At 33.2% G+C, this 14373-nt stretch overlaps 1 protein-coding gene across 2 annotated transcripts in view; it reads right to left on the bottom strand.

The window, feature by feature from the left end:
* Nucleotides 1-9100, bottom strand: part of LOC140059033 (uncharacterized) — a 46825-nt gene extending 37725 nt beyond the window's left edge. The window contains exon 1 of one of the 2 annotated variants that reach the window (XM_072104848.1): nucleotides 9069-9100. The gene's annotated coding sequence lies outside the window, so the exon portion shown is untranslated. Of the gene's footprint in view, nucleotides 1-6662; nucleotides 6716-9068 lie in introns of those variants that run through there. The other variant, XM_072104849.1, reaches the window with a different exon arrangement.
* Nucleotides 9101-14373: the final 5273 nt, after the last annotated feature.

A 14373-nucleotide genomic window follows, 5' to 3' on the forward strand; every position in this document is an offset into this window, starting at 1 on the left:
TAGGCTAGTTGGGAGAAGGGGGTCGTTAGTCGAACTTTAGAGGGGTCTGCCAGGGCCAAGGCAGTGTACAGATAGTCTGTAATAGGTCATTTGGTATTTCTTACTATGTGCTAAATCATATAACATTGGCTGCTGGTGGTATCTACAATATCTAATCTAGGCCATTTGTGGGAAGGGAGGTCTCTAGTCGAACTTTAGAGGGGTCTGCCAGGGCCAAGGCAGTGTACAGATAGTCTGTAATAGGTCATTTGGTATTTCTTACTATGTGCTAAATCATATAACATTGGCTGCTGGTGGTATCTACAATATCTAATCTAGGCCATTTGTGGGAAGGGGGGGGGGGGGGTCTCTAGTCGAACTTTTAGTCTGTCGTTACCCATTTAGTATTGTATGAACACAACTTGTTCATTTGGCATTAATTTTGAGTGGTACCTCACTCAGCTATGCTATCACCATTTGTAGGCCCTCCCTCGTGGGGGGAGGGGGGTCTGGTGGGCCTATTGCAGAGGACAAAATGTTTAGTGATATGATTTTGGTATATAGGTTGCAAATGGGCATCCCATGGTGGTGAAATTAGGTGGTATCTCTCTCATCTAATTGGTGCCGATTTGTTAGCACCTTTCGTGCCCCCCGGTATAGACGCAGCAGGGGGTACCCGGCAGACTTCCATTTACATTGACTTCAAGTGACCTCCAATTAACACACTTAAATAGTCAGATATTGGTACCTAGCTCATCTAACCAAATGTATCTGGGCTGCCTGTCTACAGCCATTTACTGAGTATTCAGTACAGTAATACAATAAATACTAAGCGGTCAGAAGATGCTACTAATCAATCAATCAATCAATCATTCGATTTATATAGCGCCATTCCAACAGTCATTGCTCATGGTGCTACCAAAAATATCAGAAAGTGTGAGTTTTGAGTAGTGACTTAAAGGTGCTCAATAATGATGTTTGTTTAATGTTCAAAGATAGGTGGTTCCAGCAGTACTGAAAGTCCGGTCTCCCCAACTATGTTTGCGCCTCTGAATGTCCAGTAGCACCTGATGACTAGATCTTATTTCTCGCTTTCTCTTATTGATTGTCGATCATTCTGAGAGGTATTTGAGAGCGCAACTATTTATGCATCGGAGCACCAGCAGGATCTTAAATTGAACACGCAAATCCACTCCAAATACGAATGCCTCGGTCTTTTCATTAAGCTTGAGGAAGTTTAAGCCCATCCATGTCCTAATCTCAGCAGTGCATGCTTCTAAACGTTTTACGGCGGTCAGAATCTCAGTCTGACGGGGCTTGACAGAAACATAAATTTGTATATCATGAAGTTGACCAGGAATATGTCCTCTATACATTTGACCTTAGAGGGTTAGATGAAGGCACTTCCTCTTATTTGGAAATTTCCTGATGTAGGGCGTGCCAAACTGTCATTTAATCATTAAAACAAGATATCACACTAGTATGAATGAACTACAAGGGCATGGTGACAGGACAGTCTGGTCATGCAGTCCTATTCTTTCAGCCCATCTTATTGATCTAGTTGAGAAAACGACCATGGAGTTGAAAGAGTATGAAGATGATGAACAAGAAATTGAATTTGAGGTGGACGATGACTGAACATCTATTGCAGTAACTTGATAAATGGGTTTTGAATGAGTAGTTATGTAGACCTACATATACATAGTTTTATTTTGAAAACAGAAACATTCTTACTATATAAGAATTCTGTGAAAATTGAGGTCCTCACTCCTGGATATTCTGAACAATTTATGACAAAAATAAAGTCTTTATGACCAGGGGTTACCGAGATATGACCCTCGGGTGGAAACAAGGTAAAAGGTCAAAAGTTGTATTTCCTGCCAACTTTCAAAAATATGTTTCATTAAATCTTATATAAATATGGATATTCTGAACAATTTATGACAAAAATAAAGTCTTTATGACCAGGGGTTACCGAGATATGACCCTCGGGTGGAAATAATGTCAAAGGTCAAAAGTGATATTTTCCATCAAATTTCAAAAATATGTTTCATTAAAGCTAATATAAATATGGATACTCCGAACAATTTAAAACAAAAATAAAATCATTATGACCATTGGTTAACGAGATATGACCCTTATGTAAAAACGAGGTCAAAGGTCAAAAGTCGTATTTCCGGTCATTTTGTATGAAAATGTTTTATTATAGTACATAGGAAAGTGCATATTCTGAACAATATAAGACCAAAATCAAACCTCTATGATCACTCGTTGTCAAGATATAGGTCGAATACAAAAATAACCTAAATTATTGCGAAAATCGTTATGCAATAATGTCAAAGGTCAAAAATGATATTTCCCTTCAAATTTCAAAAATATGTTCCATTAAAGCGAATATAAATATGGATATTCTGAACAATTTAAGACAAAAATAAAATCTTTATGACCAGGGGTTACCAAGATATGACCCTTATGTAAAAACAAGGTCAAAGGTCAAAAGTGGCATTTACGGCCATTTTGAACAAAAACTTTTCATTATAGTACATAGAAATGTGCATATTCTGAACAATTTAAGACCAAAATCAGACCTCTATGATCAGTCTTTGTCAAGTACCGTCTATATTTATGATTTTGATAAATCCAAGATGGCCACCAAAATGGCCCCCAAAAAACCCCATGGGACAATATTTCGTCTTGGGAACATCAAAAAATGTTAATTACATATATTCAGGATTACAAAAATGTACATTAAAAAAATACATCATGGGGGTGCACGGTAACCCCTCCTTCCTACTAGACTAATAACAATATCACATGCAATGCTATCCATGTCATTATATAATTATAAATAAATGATTCTACATTTTATTTATGGCTGCAACACGAAACAAAACAACCCTGATGTGTTTTCCACAAAACCTAAATTTTTGTTTTTGTTTTTAATTTTGTGTTGCGGAAGTCCCAAGTTGAATAAAAAAAAAAGAAGCTTTAGGAGCTTAAACGCATTACTAGCCAATCAGGAAGGCAGGATATGCATTAGAAATCAGGGAAACCTGCACATGTTTAGAGAACTTGTGCATGACAATTCTGACCAGTTGATTCATGAGCAGATGTTTAAGCGGGTATTGCTAAACACCGCAAACCCCGCAAACCCCCGCAAACCTCCAAAAAAACATAGCAAACCCCATCGAACCAACATAAAAGTGATTGAATCATGTAGTGTACAACCCACTGGGTATATCCATGTAAAAAAAAAATTAAATTTCTACTGTTAACAACTTATTTTTGGGGTAAAACATCATTTTTTGGTCAAAAATGATTGCTAAACCCCGCAAACCTCCAAAAAAATATAGCAAACCCCACCGAACCAACATAAAAGTGATTGAATCATGTAGTGTACAACCCACTGGGTATATCCATGTAAAAAAAAAATTAAATTTCTACTGTTAACTATTTATTTTTGGGGTAAAACATCATTTTTTGGTAAAAAATGATGTTTTATCCGCAAAAAAGTAGTTAACAGTAGAAATTTAATATTTATATACCCAGTGGGTCGTACACTACATTATTCAATCACTTTAATGTTGGTTCGGTGGGGTTTGCTATGGTTTTTTGGAGGTTTGCGGGGTTTAACAATAATATTTGACCAAAAAATGATGTTTTACCCCAAAAATAAGTTGTTAACAGTAGAAATTTAATTTTTTTTTTACATTGATATACCCAGTGGGTTGTACACTACATGATTCAATCACTTTTATGTTGGTTCGGTGGGGTTTGCTATGTTTTTTTGGAGGTTTGCGGGGTTTGCTGTGTTTAGCAATACCCTGTTTAAGCCTACTGTTTTTAAATCATTAAGTTCCTGGATGGTTAGAGGGGGAATCCACAACCCATGTGATGAATCATGCTCTCTAGACTAATTCAATTAAGATAGGCCTACAGCTTTTAGTTTACACTTAATAGATAGTGAATAATAATAGTAACTGTATGTATAAGATAGCTTACTGCTAAAGAGTAATGTATTTAAGTCACTTGAAACAATTATTTTTATAAATGTATGAACTGAACTGTAAAATTGTAAAATAAACAAAATTATAATATATTATTTATATATTGTAAAGTCCTTAATTATTGTATAGTAAAATAAACAATTATTAACACACAGTCACATTCAATAATATCGAACTACCATAAACATTAAGTTTAAAACAATAATTATAACACACCATCCTAGCATTTTGATTGGTTATTACAGTACTCTAATACCTTCGGTATTAAGTTCTATTGCATGGCAAAAGTTCAATTTAATGGTTCTATTGAATACTTCTATTGAATGGTTCTGTTTAATGGTTCTATTGAATGGTTCTGTTTAATGGTTCTATTGAATGGTTCTATTTAATAGCTCTATTTAATGGCTCTATTTAATGGTTCCAGTTAATGGTTCCAGTAAATGGTTCTATGTAATAGTTCTAGTTAATGGTTATATTTTGCAATGGTAGGCTGATATAGACCGACCAATAATGTGTGCCATTTATAGTAGGCAGTCTTTTACTCCACAGCCAAACAAATTTAGAACAGTTAAATTAATTATTAAAAATTAACATTTCTATTCGTTGAAAGCATGGGTACCTGTATACAAAAAATATATTTATTTTTTTGGAAAACATCATTCCTCTTTAAAACAAAATATAATGCAAATGGACAAATCTCAAAATTATTAATCATTATATATTTTTTATATTAAAGTAATATCTTTACACTATAAATACAGAAGATATAGAAATGATAGTAACAGAAAGACTGATTATGATTCAGAGACTGTATGCAGTTACTGGTTCTTCCTGTATTTCCTTTATTTGTAAGCCTACAAATATTTTCCTCTTTTAAGTTTACCGCATACAGTACTGTAGGCTTTTTTTCAGTGAGGAAAGATTAGGAATCATGAATACAATTTAGAAAGAGGATTGCCTGTCCAATGGACGTACAGAATATGGCCTAGAATTACAAATATATTGGTTTAAACATATTATAACATAGCCAAATGGCTAAGAGTTAATTAAAAGGTTCCTTAGTTCTAACGATGTGATTAACGGTCATGCGGTTAATCAGGAGATAGAGTAACAAATTGCAGTGTACTATTTTTCTAGTACAGGCAGGCTTACAGTAGGCCTAGGCCTAACTATGGGTGTAAACAACAATTATATGGGCCTAGCCTAGCCATCATACTGCATGATACTAAACATACAGTAGTATTTGTTTAATGCAGTATCTATATAAATTTACGTAAGGGCATAATAGAAATTGAAACTAATTGTGGCAAATGTGATTAGAAATCACATGTACAGTAGCATACTACAGTAACATACCAATTTTCCAAGAACAAAGTCATATATTTCTAAAATATATCCAGTACCGTAGTTATAAGCAGTAAAAATGTCTGTATTTCCAAAAATAGACTATAAAAAGAAAAACATTGTTGTGTTGATTCAGCTACGAAATCAAAAGGAACAATATAATAATGTACAAAAGAATTGTTGAACTCCTAACAATGATGTACGAAGGTCAACCTGACTGATATCAACTGCTTTTGATATTATTATTATATGATTTGCTATACCGGTATATTTGAATATTAAAGATGTATTGTCCCACAAAAACATGAAAAATGAAGATTAATTAAATCAGACTTTGAATAGGTTATTTTGTAGTTTTAATAAAGTTAATCACTTCCGTAGAAAAAAAAAGAAAAACAATTATGTTTTCACTAATATAAAAAAACAAAATAAATGGTTAAATTCAACTAATTTGACTAATTTTTGCTTTAAATTACAGTTTTTTCAGGTAAATACATTTTTTTTAAATCTAATTTTTGGTCAAAGTGGATAAATATTATGTTACATTAAAATGGTATATTCAACAAAAACATTTTTAATCATTATTTTTTCAGGGGGACAATACATCTTTAATATCAATATGTAGTAGGATATAGTGATACATTTATGTATATCTTGAGTCAGTTTTAAGTTATTTAAATGTATTGAATTTAAAATAATGTAGCTCAAACTGTTTATAAATTGCTGTGTATTCAATGTCAATATACAGTATTTGGATTTTGTTAACTTTTTTGGATTAGAAGTGTTTTTATAGTACACAGTAAATTAATTAAAAATTAATTTAAAAGTAATTAAAAGCTCACAAAAGGGAAAAGGAAGCCTTATTACAAAATTGAATTCATGAACCTATTTGAGACCATCCTGTATAGTATTGTACATTACAGCAGAATATGTTCTGCGTAAATTGGGTAGGGGCGGCGCCATGTACTCTATGACGGGTGCTAAACGGGTTCCAGCGGAGCGAACAAAATTTCTATGTTTTTTTTTCTTTAAAAAAATGACAATAAATGATACATGACTTGACTTAAAAAAAAATAGATTAATGAAAAATATTTTTTATAAATATCTTTTCCTAATTCTGGATTTATAACTATGTGTCGTTAAAAATCATCTTCATGTCTTTCATTTAATAAATTAATAATAATCAAATAAAAATTAGGCACAACATAAACAATAAAATAAATTAAATGAAAAATAATTCTTATCTTTGTCTATAATCTATGTCTATAAAGTCTAAAAAGCAAATGGTGACCTATAATAAAAAAAATACTAGAAAAAAACCTAAATACCCACCAAACGTTTGAAAATGATAGTGTCCACACAGAAGTAAATATAAAATCCTAGAGCATTCGCTGCAACAGAGTTCAAACACAATCTGTGCAATGACTCGTACAACTGTCTGATTTGCGTGTCACCGTTTTTGCCCGTGACGTGTAGGGATTGCCGGTGATAACCAATACTTTGGCACGGGGGAAGTGACCCGCATAGAGGAGAGAAAAGCAAGTTTCCTGACGAGACTAATACGGCTGGATAGAACTTGAAAATTAACGTTTTTGATTCTCAAGGTTTTCTGAACCTGGAACGCGTTGAAAGATCGTGTTGCTGTGGATTTCGGGAAATAAAGTAATGAGATCAGAAAAATCAAAGTACCCGTGATTGATTTGATCACTCATCAAAAAAATAATAACAAAATGAGTAATGATAGTAGTTCTAAGAAATAAAAAAAAAGTTAGTGCAGTTAAAATTGATTATGAGTAAACGATTCATGGTTAATTTTAATTTGTTTGTGCAATTTTTCTTTTACGGGAGTGAATGAATTTTAAATTTGCAATAAAATAGATAACTTTTTTTCTCCGAAAGTGGCCTTCTATAAAGGAAAAAGTCTACTTAATGGGACATAGTATCAGTGATTGTAAAATGAACTTCTGAATTTAACATAGGTCCTATTATTTTGGATTTCAATTTTCAAATTTATATAATAATTGTATTCATAATTTAAATTTTTAAATATCAGGTTAAAGAATTGACAATCACATGCTCATGTCACTAGGTCAACGTATTACTGAATATCATCTCATAATGTAACATCTATCCCGTGCTGTGTAGCCACAAGAAATAACTGAGTGAGGTGTGGTCGCAAGAAAAGAGATCCCAGCAATCTGTTTGCTGGCCATAGGGTTGTCAAAGGCGGCCTTTTGTGAAAAAGTGGTCAGGTTGAAGCTTACCAACCGTAGGGCCTGCCGGTAGCTATGGTCCTGCTCTAGCAGTTAGCGCTAAAACAACCTGTTTCTGCTTAAGTAATACATAAACAAATTAATTAATTTCTATTGCCCAAAATAGGCAGATGAGTCAAGTAAATCAAGAAATCTAAGGACAAGATATTTTACAAACTATCCTGCCCAAAATATAACTGACAAATACCTTGTTGGAAGGTGAAATTCCTTTTTCTTTGTTATTTAGAGAGTGGTGCACTGATGTGGTTGTACATAACAGACTAGATAATGCAACAATCTTAGAGAATTTTGAACAGACTACAATATCTTCAACAACAAAAACCACAAAAACACATCTAAAAATAAACTTATTTATATGAGTAAAAGGAACCCAAGTATTCCTTTGCTTAATGAGCCTACATACTAATTACATTGGTCATGATGAAAGCCTTAGGGCTATTGCAAATTAAACCCACACAATTATCTGCTATTATATGATGCCTTAAAGCAGACACAGGCCTAGTTGTATTTGCTAAAGAAAAACAAACATAAATGTGCTGAAAAACTCAGTCTTAAAGGGGAGATCCTGGTTTAAGATTTCTATTGTTAATTATAAAATATATACCTTAATTGCAACAACATTTGATAAACTTAATTTATTTATAAACAGCGGTGAAGCAAATAAGCCATTTTTAAAAACTGGCTGCTATACATAGGCCTACAGGACATTTTCGTAATGTAATATTTAATAACAAAATTCACCAAAATTAACTAAAATATATCAAATTTTTTTATTTGAAGATTAAGAACAAGGACAAAGCTATTAAATTGAAGAAGTGAAAGTTAATAATATGTTTTTTTAAATAAGACACAAAATATAAAATAGTGACAATATTTTAATAAATGTGAACAGCTAGTTTACAGATATCAATTAGAAGTTGAGCCTGCCTCATTACATGATGATGCTTTACCTAACCAATGTAGGCATATATAAAAAAATATAAAAAAAAACATTGAAAATCAAATTAAGAACCAATTCTTTGGTTAAAAAACGTAAAATGTAAAAATAAAAAACATCTCCTTACATACTGAAAATTTAGTGTAAACTCGTCTTCCTGGCCAAACCCTGTTTTGTCTAACGAATTACTGATTTAATTACCATAATGACACTTATTTGTACAATTTTACTTGCGTATATGCAGTACTGTATGTACATTTACATGGTATTATAAAAAGATGATCTTTTTAATCTGGAGATAATCCTTACCAACAAGCATACCGTTCTGTTAGAGGTCATCACAACGCCTCTTACCAGCTGACCCCCAGCTCTGCTGGGTAATCCCACTTACTGGGTTTTTCCTCTTCCTATCCAAATTTACATGAGCTATTGAAATTGAATTAATCTTTATATTATACTAGTCCTGAATATCCAATTTATTCGGCTATTAAACGGATAGTTTAGTTCTATGCCTCTTTTTATACGTACCTGTTATTTGAACGTAATAACACATATCCATGTTTCTGTTCTGTTTTCTTTCGACAGTCACCTGCTTTTGTTTCGAGTTGCAGCGCCCCCTATGCGATTACCGTTTACGTTCCCTTTTTCACAGGTTTAAAGGAGCGGTCCAGGCAAAACCTTTCTATTGAAAATTATCGATGTATCTACCCCATGTTACATAATAATTATTGTTTTGTTAATAAGCTCAGTGCGGTTACTGGTTACTAAGGATTTGTATCGGTGATGAAACAGAAATAGAAAATTTCACATTCATTTTGATTCGCTTTAACTGTTTGTTTGTGTATTTTATGTGTAAACTGACTTTGGGGTTGGGTCAACCGACTCAGCTACAGTGATTAGGTTCACTTAGGTTGACCCTGGTCTCCCAAATTTCAGGTTTTTTTAAATGTATTTTACTGAAATAGACCGAATAAATAATGAAATGAAACAAAAACTGACGAAAACAATTTTTTGTTTCATACAAGAAATGTGTTTATTAAAATAAACAATTGTTTTGTGCTAGGGTGCGAATTTACTAAAAGAAAATATTCGTCATTACGTGTAACACTACAGTCGCTTAACCAAGCAGTTATATCTGGTGAGGTAAGTTGCAACATTATTTCAACATTTCTGATCCCTTTTCCGTTTCTTATTCATTTTTCGTTTCTTATTCATTTTTCGTTTCACTTTCCTTTTCCGTTTCTGATTCTTTTCCGTTTCTTATTCTTTTCCGTTTCATATTCTTTTCCGTTTCTTATTCTTTTCCGTTTCATATTCTTTTCCGTTTCTTATTCTTTTCAATTAATTTTCTATTTATGCTTTCTTTTCTTGTTTTTATTCTTATTGACTTTTCTAGTTCCGATTCCTTTTCTGCTTTCGATTCCTTTTTTTGCTTCTAATTTCTCTTCTGCTTCCGATGTCTTTTTTGCTTCTAATTTCTCTTCTGCTTTCGATGTCTTTTCTGCATCCAATTTCTTTTTTGCATCCGATTCGTTTTCTGCTTCCGGTTCCTTTTCTGCTTCCGATTACTTTTCTGCTTTTAATTTCTTTTTTTCTTCCGATGTCTCTTCTGCCTCCGATGTCTTTTCTGCTTCCAATATCTTTTCTCCTTCCAATGTCTTTTCTGCTTCCGATTTCTTTTCTGCTTCCGATGTCTTTTCTGCTTCCGATGTCTTTTCTGCTTCCGATGTCTTTTCTTCATCCAATTTCTTTTCTGCATCCGATTTATTTTCAGCTTTCGAACCATTTTCTGTTATCGATTCCTTTTCTGGAACCGATTTCTTGTCATTTTAATTTCATTATTCATCTCAAACACCCAGCCCAAATGCTGTACTAGTGTTTAAGGCCATTTGCCGCCTGGGTTCTTTTCTAATGTTGTCAATCTAGGTGTTCGTTCAAGTTTTATTGTAAATCCATTCAGGTTCATATTTGATTGGTGTTCGTTCAAGTTTTATTGTAAACACAGCTTCATATTTTATTCGATAACGACAACGTGGTCCCTAATTACGCATGCGCAATAAGATTACTTTGATTAACCTAATTGTTGGTTTCACAAGGCGGGATCTCCGAGGAAGAAGACATAATTAGATGTTTTCCCATAATAATAATAATAATAAAGTAGCAATATTCGTGATATTTTCAAATCATTATCAGATTGTTATCAGTTTTATCTTCGCTCGTCGACTTTTCTAATAGTTTATATTATTATGCAACGGTTTTTGATTATCATGATAACAATTAAACGAATACAAGCAGAAGTTGTATTGCTTTTTAACATTTATTTTGATAACTAAGCATTATCATTAACAACTATATTATTTGATAACAAGTTTTCAATACGATTTAAAATTACCGTAACTACACTTTGGTTATTTTGCATAGCAAACACCAAGAATAATTTGAATTATTTTTTGGTCAACATTGCTTACTACTTACGAGTACTGTATAATATATACTACTGTACATATTCATAAAAAAAAATGAATATTTTATCTGGTTATTGATATTTATATGCAATTTCTATTTCATATCTTATTTTTTAATGAATACTAAAAGAAAGACAACAATGAATTAAGCCTACTTTCGTATTTCTATTCGGCATATTATCTGTAAACTTACTGAAGTACAGTAATTATAAAATGAAAAAAAGTAAATTTGGTAGTTGGTGGGTTATGAAAAATACACATTATAACATTTTACGCCCCTCAATATTGAAACCCAGTATTGTCGAAAGCATCAAGCGTCTAAACTATAATACAACAAGAGTACGGTGGTAGATGCAACCCAGTTTGATTTATGTATACACAAACTTGGATCTACGGTCTACTGGTCTTGTCGAACTTACTCTAGGCTACTGCAGTAACTGCATTAAATGTGATAACATATTATTTTAGTTTCTTTTAATGAAGATTAAGAGGCAATCAATGCAACAAACTATAGTTATTATTAACCTGAAAACTTGCTAAATAGTAGGTTTAAGAGTAAAGAAGAATACTTACTGCAGTAACTGCAGTAGAATAATTTTGACGTGGTCCCTGAACAGTGGGAATCGGAATAAACTTATCTAATCTGGACAAGACTGAATGGTGTCCAGAAGTTGGTTCTTGATGTCTTCTGTGATAACGGACATGTCTGAGAATACGATTGCGTTTCGAATTGCGTCAACCTGTCCATCGATGTCGTTAACATGGGTGCTATGGAACGTTTCTGGTGTGTAGCTGCTATTCTGACTCTTGATTAAGCACTCAATTGTTTGATAGAGCGCACGTGCCTTGCGTTTCACAACCGTTCGCCTTGCATCATTAGATCCATTTTTCTCCGTGTCGTAGTGAACGAGTAGCGATAGCCGTCTGTGGAAGAGTTTCAGCCACGCTGTGTCAGTATTACTAACTAAATTTTGACCTAAGTCAAAGATTAAACTCCCTGTGTTTGTGAACGGTATACTGGCGGTCATACTGTTTGTATAGTTCAGCAAAATCACCTCCAACTCTAACCTGGCGTTTTCAAGAAGAGCCGGCTTGCAGACAAGTTGGTCGTCAACCATTGATGATGTGTCGACAGACGAACAGCTGTTGCGACGATGCCGTCGGCATGATGTTGGCGTTAACAGTAGGCCTAGCCCCATAATAGCAATACAAATTCTCTGTACTGTGGAATATCTCATGTTGAATAGTTAGTTTTTCACAAATATGATTAAGGATTCTCCAAGAAGTTCTACTTTTATACGATTCCATGATGCTTATTTGCAGCAGACCCTAAACGGGAATTTCTCTAATGCTAGATATTACGAAAATAGTCTGACTATATGTTGCGAATTATGTCATTGTAAAAGAAAGGGTACATGGCAACGATCGATTTTGATATGGAATCAATAAACTCCACTACCGTTGAAAACACCATTTACTAACCATCGTATCAGAATGTTACGGACAGGAATAGTGTAATTTAAGATCAACGCTACCGGAAATGGAAATAATATTGCACATAATTTAGTGAAATATTACATTTTACAGATACCAAGGATATGTCCAGTATTGGAAATTATGTTATACCTATTTTGTGTTGGAAAACATCGGTGGTTTCGTTTTTTAATATTGCTGAAATTGGTCTGTGATAAGGTTTTATCGACTTCGCATCGTGACGTGTTTGATAGAAGTTATGTTATGTCGAAAGATTGAACTATATTGAGTACCCTGATGATTGTTTTGTAAACTTTAGTAAATTGTACGTAATTTTAAAGGGAAAAAATCGTTGATAAAGCTGCTAAAAAGAAAAACAAAGTCCCATTTAAAGTGCTTTTTAAAACTTTATTAAATATTGAGTAATTAAATAAAGGTATACAACCAATGTTTACAGTTATTTTAGTACAAATTCATATCTAATTAGATATGTGTCATATAACATCGTGTAAATAATCGCCAAACAAATACAATTGGCCTTCTATAAAGTTCTCTACAATATTTTGATAATTCAATAAAATTAATCACAAGAACGTCTATGCAACTAAAAATATTAATATTATTAAGATTTTATAGAAAGTAAATAGAAATATAATTCAATAATGTTTCATTATCAGTTTGTAAACAATAGCAAAAATATTATATTTTTCTACAACAACGTTCCACGTGGATCCAATCCAAAACGTGAAAGAGCTCGAAGTGGGTTATTTTAAACCCTTTTAAAATGTAAATGAACATTGAATTAACGGATTTAATGAGAGAAGAACATTGATAAATATGTTGTTATTCTAAATAATGCCTCTATAAAGTGCATTTAGTTCATGTTAAAATTCTGAATTCTGATTACAAAATAGTTTTAATAATTTGCATAGCAAATACTTATAATTATAGCTTAACTAGCTTGTTGATAACTGTCGTAGCAGTTTACTTAATTAATATAATGTTTATCTCTTTCACAATTTCACAAACTTAAAACGTTAATAAAAAAGTCAAATAGAACGATGTGCCGTCAGTTCAACCGGATTTTTCTAGCAGGAGGTCAGGTCACCGATAAGTTTATCGTTGATAGCTTTTCCAATGTTCTTTAAGTCGTGACTGAGGATCGCCTTCCTGGTGTCATTGATTTGACGATCAAGATCATCAACATCGCTGTCGTCAAATGTAGGAGCTGTATAGCTACTATCTGTACGTTTGATGACGCACTTCATATAAGTTAGCAGATTGTTCACTTTGTTTGTCACAACGTTGTCTCCGTTTATGTCCTTTTCCTTCTCGTAGTGAGCAAGGTGAGCTAGACGTTTGTAGAACGCCTTCATTGCCTCGATGTCAGTGTTATGATTTCCTTCTGGTAACTTGAAAATCGGCGTGCTTAATCCGGTTCCGAATAACTCTGTTTCAATCGGAGTTGTGCGATTTCCAAGCGTCACACTAAGTTCTTCTAAAAGATCATCCAGTTTTCCAGGCTTACAAGTAAACTGATCATTGACAATGGTTGCATCGTTAATGTCTGAACAACAGTTGGTGGACCGCCGGTGCCTAGGAAAGGCTATGGATTCTGCTGCCAACAAGAAGATAACTGCGACCATCAATCCTTTGAATACTGCCATTATATTTTGTTAATGAGCTCTTCTATCTCAGTACAAGATGCTTCTATGTTTGGTATTTCAGTCCAACAAGGGTAATACTGACCATCGCCAAAGCACCCATATTTATATACCGTGCTGTCGCTTGGACTTTTTTTCATAATTACCGAACTATAGATAAACTTTTAAAAGTTTGTGACATCCGGTATATCCCAAAATCGATTTTAGCAATAGATGCTTTCATTACTGTGA

This window comes from Antedon mediterranea, chromosome 9, assembly GCF_964355755.1.
Source record: "Antedon mediterranea chromosome 9, ecAntMedi1.1, whole genome shotgun sequence".
NCBI lineage: Eukaryota > Metazoa > Echinodermata > Crinoidea > Comatulida > Antedonidae > Antedon > Antedon mediterranea.